Source organism: Scyliorhinus canicula, chromosome 13, assembly GCF_902713615.1.
Source record: "Scyliorhinus canicula chromosome 13, sScyCan1.1, whole genome shotgun sequence".
NCBI lineage: Eukaryota > Metazoa > Chordata > Chondrichthyes > Carcharhiniformes > Scyliorhinidae > Scyliorhinus > Scyliorhinus canicula.
Window position 1 is genome coordinate 9762065 of NC_052158.1, and position 10810 is coordinate 9772874.

Here is a 10810-nt window from a genome sequence, read left to right on the forward strand (position 1 = left end):
CGAATAACCACACTTCAAGCAAGGGGCAAGATTGAGAAGGTGGACCTTCAGAACCTCTGCCTGTACGGGAGCCCCTGGGTGTACTACGGTTGAAGGGCCTTCGACAGTGGCCTATCCCCATTGCACCTTTGCAACAGCTGCCCCAAGTTCAGCCCACTGTTAGCATTCATGTCGAGAGGGCTAGAATACAAGAGCAGGGATGTACTTCTGAGGCTGTATAAGGCTCTGGTCAGACCCCAAATGGAGTATTCTGAGCAGTTTTGGGCCCCGTTTCTGAGGAAGGATGGAAAGGGTCCAGAGGAGGTTCACAGGAATGATCCCTGGGATGAAGAACTTGTCTGATGTGGAACTGTCCAAAGCTAAGGACCACTCAAAAGAGTGGGGTGGTGGAGGAAGAGGGAGTGGGGTGGTGGAGGTGGGGGGGGGGGGGGGGTGGAGGTGGGGGGGGGGTGGGGGTGGAGGTGGGAGGGGGGGGTGGAGGTGGGGGGGGGGTGGAGGTGGGGGGGGGTGGAGGTGGGAGGGGGGGGTGGAGGTGGGAGGGGGTGGTGGAGGTGGGGGGGGGGTGGTGGAGGTGGGAGGGGGGTGGAGGTGGGGGGGAGGGGGGGGGGGTGGTGGGGGGGGGAGGGGGGGGGGGTGGAGGTGGAGGTGGGGGGGAGATGGGGGGGGTGGAGGTGGGAGAGGGGGGGTGGAGGTGGGAGGGGGGGGGTGGAGGTGGGAGGGGGGGGTGGAGGTGGGAGGGGGGGGGTGGAGGGGGAGGGGGGGTGGAGGTGGGAGGGGGGTGGATGGTGGAGGGGGGGATGTGAGGGGGGTGGGGGAGTGGGGTGGTGGAGGGGGGGGGAGTGGGGTGGTGGAGGGGGGAGTGGGGTGGTGGAGGGGGGAGTGGGGTGGTGGAGGGGGGAGTGGGGTGGTGGGGAGGTGTGGGGGGGTGGGTGGGGGGGAGGGGGGAGTGGGGTGGGGTGGTGGGGAGGAGTGGGGTGGTGGAGAGGGGGAGTGGGGGTGGGGGGATGGGGTGGTTGGGGGTGGGGTGGGGGCGAGTGGGGTGTGGGGAGGGGGAGTGGGGTGGGGGGGAGTGGGGTGGGGGGAGTGGGGTGGTGGGGAGGAGTGGGGTGGTGGAGGGGAGTGGGGTGGGGGGGATGGGGTGGTTGGGGGGGAGTGGGGTGGGGGAAGTGGTGTGGGGGGGAGTGGGGTGGTGGAGGGGGGGGGTGGGGGGTGGAGGTGGGGGGGTGGGGTGGTGGAGGTGGGGGGTGGGGTGGTGGAGGTGGGGGGGTGGGGTGGTGGAGGAGGGGGAGTGGGGTGGTGGAAGGGGGGAGTGGGGTGGTGGAGGGGGGACTGGGGTGGTGGAGGGGGGAGTGGGGTGGTGGGGGAGTGGGGTGGTGGGGGGGAGTGGGGTGGTAGGGGGGAGTGGGGTGGTGGGGGAGTGGGTGGTGGGGGGGGAGTGGGGGTAGGGGGGTAGTGGAGTGGGGAGGGGGAGTGGGGTGGGGGGGAGTGGGGTGGTGGAGGGGGGAATGGGGTGGTGGAGGGGGGGAGTGGGGTGGTGGGGGGGGAGTGGGGTGGTGGTGGGGGGGTAGTGGGGTGGTGGAGAGGGGGGGTGGGTGGGGGAGTGGGGTGGTGGAGGGAGGAATGGGATGGTGGGGGGGAGTGGGGTGGTGGAGGGGGGGAATGGGGTGGTGGAGGGGGGAGTGGGGTGGTGTGGGGGGGGGTAGTGGGGTGGTGGAGAGGGGGCGTGGGTGGGTGGTGGAGGGGGAGTGGGGTGGTGGAGGGGGAATGGGATGGTGGGGGGGAGTGGGGTGGTGGAGGGGGGGAATGGGGTGGTGAAGGGGGGGGGTGGTTTGGGGGGAAGTGGAGGGTGGGGGAGAGTGGGGTGGTGGGGGGGAGTGGTGTGGGGGGGTAGTGGGGTGGTGGAGGGAGGGGAGTGGGGGGGTAGTGGGGTGGTGGAGAGGGGGGGGTGGTGGAGGGGGAGTGGGGTGGTGGAGATGGGGGGGTGGTGGAGGGGGAGTGGGGTGGTGGGGGGGGGGGAGTGGGGTGGTGGGGGGGGAGTGGGGTGGTGGGGGGAGTGGGGTGGTGGAGGGGGGGAATGGGGTGGTGGGGGGGAGTGTGTTGGGGGGGAAGTGGAGGGGTGGGAAGTGTGTGCTAGCTCAGTTAGCTCAGCGGCCAGTCAGTGAATCCTGGTAGTGTGAACTGTCCGAGATTTGATCTCTGTTCCAGCTGAGGTAGATTCAGGGCCCATCCCCTCACCCAGCCCACAGTAAAAATCCTGGCTCTTTGCTGTTCTTCAACGAGTCATCACCACGGCCCTGTCTTTGGGCAGAGAGCTGGCTCAAGTGGCAGAATGTCCTGCCCCTGATGCTATTTACTATGTTCCTAACTCAGGGTGAAAGTTTCCCAGTATGTGGTGGCCGCGCTGGGATTGTTAATTGTAAATTCAGGCGACTGTCATTCATAACTTTCCATTCATTTCATTGAAGGCCTGTTTCTGAGGTCTCACTAAAATACAGCATCTTCTTGGACCCAATTCCTTCATGGATAGAGTGTAAACCAGAGACTCTTCCCCAGGGTGGAAATGGCTGTCACGAGGGGATATAATTTTAAGGTGAATGGAGGAAGGTAAGGCGAGATGTCAGAGGTAGGTTCTTTACGCAGAGAGTGGTGGGTGTGTGGAATGCACTGCCGGCAGAGGTGATGGAGTCAGAATCATTAGGGACATTTAAGCGACTCTCAGACAGGCACATGGACAGCAGTAAATTGAAGGGGTGTAGGTTAGGTCAATTTTAGATAAGGATAAATGGTCGGCACAACATTGTGGGCCGAAGGGCCTGTTCTGTGCTGTATTTTTCTATGTTCTCATTTGCTCAAACTTATTTCGGACGTCAGTTTGAGCTCAGATTTCTTCTTTACAAATACACATCAGTTCCTTGATAGCAAGACATTGATTTTGCCTTAAAGACTGGTTACAGTAAATTTAGAAAAAGAATATCATACATTACTAAAGGCGATCTTTCTTATCTCCAGGGTGGTCCAAAGTGCCACATAGTCAATCAGGTGCTACCCTCTGGGTCAGGAGAGTCCTTTAACCCTGGATCAATGGTTACCATGCTCATTTATTTATTTATTTTTACTATTTTTTTTTTCCCAATTAAGGGGCAATTTAGCGTGGCCAATCCACCCTACCCTGCACATCTTTGAGTTGTGGGAGCGAAACCCCAGGGAGATTGTGCAGACTCCACACGGACAGTGACCCAGAGCCGGGATCAAACCTGGGACCTCAGCGCCGTGAGGCAGCAGTGCTACCCACTGCGCCACCATGTTGCCCCCCCCCCCCATGCACATTTATGTTATCTGGTCTCACAAAGAGGTTCTGAGGCTCATATGGTTGATCATTGAGTATTTATTGATAACACAAAACTATATACATAAATACAGGGTATAGGCCAAGCCACGAGCTAACCCCATGCTGGTTTCAACAGTCCAGTCCACAATTCTCCCTCATCCCAGGTCACGTGTCTCTTTACATCTCTCTGCGGACAGAACTGTCTTTCAGTCCCACATTTTAAAAATTCCTGATGGGATCGTTGGCTGGACCAGCACTTCTTGCCCGTCCCTAATTGCCCTTGAACTGAGTGTCTTGCTGGGTCATTCCAGAGGAAAGGTAAGAGTCCAATCACATTGCTGTGGAACTGGAGTCACATGTAGGCCAGGCCAGGCAAGGATGGCAGATTTCCTTCACTGAATGACATTGGTGAACCAGATGGGTTTTTAACGACAATCGACAATGATTTAACGATCATCAAATTCCAGATTTACACTGAATTCAAAATTGGTGGGATTCGAACCCAGATCTCCAAAGCATTACCCTGGTTGCTGGATTACTAGTCCAGCGACAATATCACCGTTTCCCCAGAATTAACCCTTACTATTCCCAACACCCTTATCCTCCAATCTCCAGGTCTGAAGGTCACGGGATCCAGTTCTGCCCCAGGCAATGGTACTCACAAATCCAAGCTGATACCCCAGTACAGTACTGACGGAGTGCCGCACTGTCAGAGGGTCAGTACTGAGGGAGTGCAGCACTGTCAGAGGGTCAGTACTGACGGAGTGCCACACTGTCAGAGGGTCAGTACTGAGGGAGTGCTGCACTGTCAGAGGGTCAGTACTGAGGGAGTGCTGCACTGTCAGAGGGTCAAGTACTGAGGGAGTGCCGCCACTGTCAGAGGGTCAGTACTGAGGGAGTGCTGCACTGTCAGAGGGTCAGTGCTGAGGGAGTGCTGCACTGTCAGAGGGTCAGTACTGAGGGAGTGCTGCACTGTCAGAGAGTCAGTACTGAGGGAGTGCTGCACTGTCAGAGGGTCAGTACTGACGGAGTGCCGCACTGTCAGAGGGTCAGTACTGAGGGAGTGCTGCACTGTCAGGGTCAGTGCTGAGGGAGTGCTGCACTGTCAGAGGGTCAGTACTGAGGGAGTGCTGCACTGTCAGAGGGTCAGTACTGAGGGAGTGCTGCACTGTCAGAGGGTCAGTACTGACGGAGCGCCGCACTGTCAGAGGGTCAGTACTGAGGGAGTGCTGCACTGTCAGAGGGTCAGTACTGACGGAGTGCCGCAGTGTCAGAGGGTCAGTACTGAGGGAGTGCTGCACTGTCAGAGGGTCAGTACTGACGGAGTGCCGCAGTGTCAGAGGGTCAGTACTGACGGAGTGCCGCAGTGTCAGAGGGTCAGTACTGAGGGAGCGCCGCACTGTCAGAGACATTCAACTGACGCCCCGATCTGGACTCCCGGGTTCATGTGAAAAGTTTCCATGTCCACCATTGGAAGAGAAGGGGTGTGAGTTGTCCTGGTCAATATTTGTCCCTCGATCACCATCATGAAAACAGATGCTCTGGCCATGATCACATCGCTGCTTCTGAGATCTGGGCTGTGCAGATACACTTCTGTCTTTGCCACATTGTAACACTTCAATAGTGCCTCCCGGCACTAGTGTTGAGGTGGAGGGGGGTGGAACCTGATGCAATGAGAGATGCTATAGAGCTCCAAACTCTTTCTTTTCAAGGTCACACCGGAGTAAACACAGCAAAACCTAAGGGTGAGGAGGATGGGAATGTGGGTTGGAGGACAACAAGGGCACAGAATGATCCCACAAGGCAAGAGCCCGAGACTATGACAACGCGGGCACTGCGATCTCAGACGATCTTTAAGGCACAGGCCTTGACGGTGACTATGGGCGATTCCTGATTCCTTTTTGTCATTTGTTTATGCTAACATGCGGGCAAATGTTTGGGGGTTTGTTGGGAGGATGGGATGGTTGTTATTGATATGGGGATTGACATTGCATTCGTTACTGATTATTGTTTATTGCTGGGTGTAAATTTGGGAGAAAATGTGAAAGAGGAGAATAAATTTTTTTTAAAAACGACACAGGCCTTGGACATGTCCCTGTAGGCTTTGTATCATGACCTCTGCCCTTCAATTGCCCACCCTCGCCATTGGTCAACCGGAACATGCATCATCACGGTAGCCCGTCTGCCCAAGGCCAGTCGGAAAGCAAAGCGAGCTTTCACTTGGGTGTCCAGCATCTCTGACCTCTTGTAAACAAACGGTATTGAAAGAAAGATTGGTTAAATTCCCACTGGGTTTACTTCCCGCAGCAACGCGGGATCAATCCCGGGAGACTCCAGAGTAATCCTGGATGGCCGGCAACCCGACTTCACTGGAGAATTGAATTAATTACTGCATTTCAATAGCTGCCAGCCGGATGTAAGGAGGTGATTCTCCTCCTCTCAGAATTCATTTCTGTTTTATTAGAAATGACAGAGCTTGGGGCCAAGACAAGTGAAAATGGAAACTAAAATCCAGCATACTCAAGGGTCCAGAATTAAGAGGAGTCCATGGAATTTCCACAGTGCATAAGGAGGCCATTGAGACCATCGAATCTCCACCCTATCTAAAAAACTCTCCATCTAAAAAACCACCCTACATAGGCCCACCCTCCTACCCTATCCCCATAACCTACCTAACCTGCACATCTTTGGACACTAAGGGGCAATTTAGCATGACCAATCTACCTAACCTGCACGTCTTTGGACTGTGGGAGGAAACTGGAGCACCCGGAGGAAACCCACGCAGACACGGGGAGAACATGCAGACTCCGCACGGACACACACCCAAAGCCAGAATCGAACCCTAGGTCCCCGGTGCTGTGAGGCAGCAGTGCTAACCACTGTGCTGCCCAGATATCACGGAGGGTTTGGGGAGGCTGGAGGTGATGGCAAAATAGATGGAGGGTAGAGGTGATGGAGGGAATTGAAAACAAGGATGAGACGTTGCTTGACCGGTAGCCAATGTCGGTCAGTAAGCACAGGGAAGGATAGGGGAAATTTTGATGACTTCAAATTTACGGAGGGTGGAATGTGGGAGGAGCAGCCAGTTAGTGAGTTGGAATAGTCGAGTCTGGAGATATCGAAGGTGTAAATGAGGGTTCCAGTAAGCGAGGATCTGAGGCAAGGGGGGAAGTCGGGCAGTGTCACGGCGGTGGTAATGATGATAGTGTGAATATGTGCTTGGAAGCTTATCCTGGGGTCAAATATATCAAGACTGTGAATGGATGGTCTTAAGCTCAGTTGCGAGAGTGAGGGATGGACTCAGCAGTTAGGGAACCGAGTTTGGAACAGAGGCTGAGAGTAATGGCCTCGGTCTACCCAATGTTTAACCGGAAAATATTTCTGCTCATCCAGTACCGGATGTCGGATAAACTGTCTTGATAACTTATCAAAGTGGGCGGGGGGGGGGGGAATTCAAGGGACATGAGGGTGAGATGGAGCCGAGTGCCATCAATGTCCATGTGTAAACTAGCACTATTTTTGGAGGATGTTGCCAAGATTCAGCAAGTCGATGACAATAGGAGGTGTATAAGGATAGAACCTTGATGCACACCAGAGGACGGGAGCAGGAAGTGGGGACATTTCAAGGATTGTCTGAATATCATTCGAGGAAGAATGGAGAACCATTCCTCCCAGCTGGATAAGAGTTGTTACAAACACAGCAGCTGTCATTGCTGAGCAAGACAGACTCCCAGAGTCAGGTCTGTCTCACTAATCATAAATCTGCTTATTATTGTGACAATGAGGAGGGAAAGCTACTGACCCCAAAACACCAGTAATACCTTTAGAATTAAAAAACATAATTGTGCAGTGTTTTGCTATGAATATAAGAGCCTGCAGGTTATGATGGAGCTGTATAAAACACTGGTTAGGCCACCGGGTAGAGTACTGTGTGGAGTTCTGGTCACCACACTATAGGAAGTGATTGGACTGGAGAGGGTGCGGTGGAGATTCCTATCATTATAGAATCCCAACAATGTAGGAGGCCATTTGGCCATTGCGTCTGCACCAACCCTCCGAAAGAGCACTCTACCTAGGCACACTCCCTCTCCCTATAACTCCACCTAACCTTTGGACACTGAGGGGCAATTTTAGCTTGCCCAATCCTCCTAACCTGCACATCTTTGGACTGTGGGAGGAAACCGGAGCACCTGGAGGAAACCCAGACAGACATGGGGAGAACGTGCAGACTCCGCACAGTCACCCAAGGTTGGAATTGAACCCGGGTTCCTGGCGCTGTAAGGCAGCAATGCTGACTACTTTGCCACCCTGTCGCCCCAGAATGTTACATTCTGCTGAATCATTGCTGCTATGAAGAGAGGCTGGTACGGCTGGGGTTGTTTTCCTTAGAGCAGAGAAGGCCGAAATGTATCGATAGGAAGAATCTTTTCCCTTTAGTAGAGAAGTCGATGACCAGGGAGCATCAATTTAAGGTCAGGGATACGGGATTTAGAGGGAATGTGAGGAAAAACATTTTCACCCAGAGGGCGGTTGGAGTCTGCCTGAAAGGGTGTTGAGAGACAAAAAGCCTCACAACATTTAGATGAGTTCTTGAAATGTCACAACATACAAGGCTGCGGACAAAGTGCTACAAAATGGGATTAGAACAGATAGGTGCTTGATGGCTGATATAGACATGATGGGCCGAAGGGCCTCTTTCTGTGTTGTAAACATTCTACGCCTCTATGAGTGCTTAATAATAATAATCTTTATTAGTGTCACAAGTCGGCTTACATTAACACTGCAATGAAGTTACTGTGAAAAGCCCCTACCCACATTCCGGCGCCTGTTCGGGTACACAGAGGGAGAATTCAGAATGTCCAATTCACCCAACAAGCACGTCTTTCGGGACTTGTGGGAGCACCCAGAGGAAACCCATGCACAAACGGGGAGAACGAACGGACTGCACGGTGATCCAAGCTGGGAATCGAACCTGGGTCCCAGGTGCTGTGAAGCAACAGTGCTAACCGTCATGCTACCGTAATGTGGTCCAGCCAGATCTGGTGGTGAAATTTTACACCAATTCAAGTTTGTATTCCCTGCATTAACAGAGTGAGGATCAGGGCCAGACGAGGGGGGTCAGGGTAATTGACAGAGCAGTCATTTTATTGGGGACTGGAGCATCAAAATTGGAGATACATGGAACTAAAGAACCCACGTGTGTTAAGAAACTAGGGCCCAAACATTCTGGTCTGTGACATCTGCTGCTAGATTTTCCTGACCTCGCTGCCCTTAGGCAGGCTGCTATATTCCAATAAAACCCAATGTAATCTCCAGGAATAGAACCTCATCCTTCAATCAGGAACTTTCAGCCTCCCAGACTCAACATTGAATTGAACAATTTCAGATCAAACCCACTGCCCCCATTCTCTCAGAGGAAAGCTGTTAGTGATGATTCTGCTTTTCCCAATACACCTCCTCTCAGCCCATCGATTGTTTCTTTACTTGTCCCATTTCCATTTCCTTTTGCCTTCCACCATCACCCCTTTTATCACTAAATCGCCCGTCTTCCTCCCTTTTGCCGTCTTCCCTCCATTCCATCACTGCCCCTCTACTCGCTTCGAACCTGATGAAGGGTAACTGACCCGAAACATTGACGTCCACTGGCTGAACCGTGCTGAGTTTTAACAACAGCTTCAGCCATCATAGTTCCCCTGAGTCACTAAGGTTTAGTGCAGCCACTGGTTAAGACAATGTGGAGTGACTCGACCAGATACATTCCCCACCAACCATCTCCCCAAACCCCCAGTTTATAGAAAATTACAGAGAACATACAGCACAGAACCAGGCCATTCGACCCAGCCAGTCTGTACTAGTGCTTATACTGTCCGTGAGCCTCCATTTATTTTTCAAATTCGATCATGGGATGTTGGCGTCGCTGGCAAGGCTGGCATTTATTACCCATCACTAATTGCACCTTGGACTTGCTCAACCATTTCAGAGGGCAGTTAAGTGTCAGCCCCATGTCGGCCAAGAATGATCGATTCCCTCGAGGACATTAATGAACCAGATTTGAATCAATGACAGTTTCTCACCAATTACTTCCAGATTTATTAATTCACTGAACATCTATGCCATTGTGGGATTCAAACCCGTACCACCATGCATTGAGCTGGATCTCTGGATTACGAAGACATTAGCACCGCACCAGTGTCTCAACCACTCACTGGCGTTTATCCAGCTTCGCCATAAATGCATCAATACTATTCAGCTAAACACTCCCGTGGTAGTGGGTTCCACCACTCTCTCAGTGAAGAGGTTTCTCCCGAGTTACTGACAGGATCTATTTGTGGCCGTCTCGTTTGGTCACTTCTTTTGCATTTCTTACACGACTAGAGATCTACATGTAGCCATCTGGGATGGCCACTTACAAAGTAAACATGGATACATGCAAAGACTCAAGGGAAATATGGCCAATACAAGATTCAGGCAAACTCAGAGCCTGTATATTTGCTAACAGAGAACCAGGCAGTATCGAAACCCCCAGCCGATTTGCATTCCAATGACCCATTTCCCAGGACAAAGGACTGGTACTCGGGTATCAGATACAATTCCAGACACATTGGTGCCGCTCTCTTCACCCAGGAAGCCCAGACGGCCAAGGTCAATGACCAATCAGGACACGCCCAGCCTTCAAGGCACCCGCTCCTTTATTGGCTCAAATCGAAGGCAGTAATCGAAGCCTGCCGAATTATTGAGTCCCAAGCTAAGGACCGCCCAAAAGAACGCAAAACCCCAAAGGATAAAGAGAGACACTGTCATGTGTTCGGTCCCTTTTGGCCCTGGCACACCGGCACTCTTCGGCCCGGCCTATACCTGAAGCCAACTGCAGCACCACGACCAGAAGCAAGTTCAAGATCAACAATCGCTACCAGACGGATGAGCCTGGCAGAACCAAAGTCACTTCTCCAGACCCAGCCACTCCAGATCCGAACAAAGGCCTTGTTCCTCTGTCAAAGCCGGGTGCCTGAAGTTAAGTACAGGTTGTCAAAGTGTTAGGTATAATTTAGCTTGTAGCGTCTTTATGTTGCATGTGTGAGTTAATCCTGTGTGTAAATAAACCATTATTCAACTTGAACTAACTGACTGGTTGGTGGGTCTTTGATCAATAGCCGGTTGAAACTTGTGGTGGTATCATTTGATACCTGGAGACTCTGAAAGCAATATCCTCATTAATAACGGTCAGAGTAATATCTGACTAAAGTAGCTACCCCAGACTAATAACGGTCAGAGTAATATCTGACTAAAGTAGATACCCCAGACTAATAACGGTCAGAGTAATATCTGACTAAAGTAGATACCCCAGACGTGGCAACATTATTGGCGTCTCCGGTGCAAATTGGCAACACACAGACCTGTTTATCAGAAGCAAAAGTGACACCGAGGGGGGTGTTAGGAAATGTGACCACAAGCTTAGTGTGAGGTGAGGCCAGCATTTATTGC

At 52.7% G+C, this 10810-nt stretch overlaps 1 protein-coding gene across 1 annotated transcript in view; it reads right to left on the bottom strand.

Moving 5' to 3' along the window:
- Positions 1 to 10810, bottom strand: part of LOC119976461 (butyrophilin subfamily 2 member A1-like) — a 109910-nt gene that overhangs the window by 40789 nt on the left and 58311 nt on the right. The window lies entirely within an intron of this gene.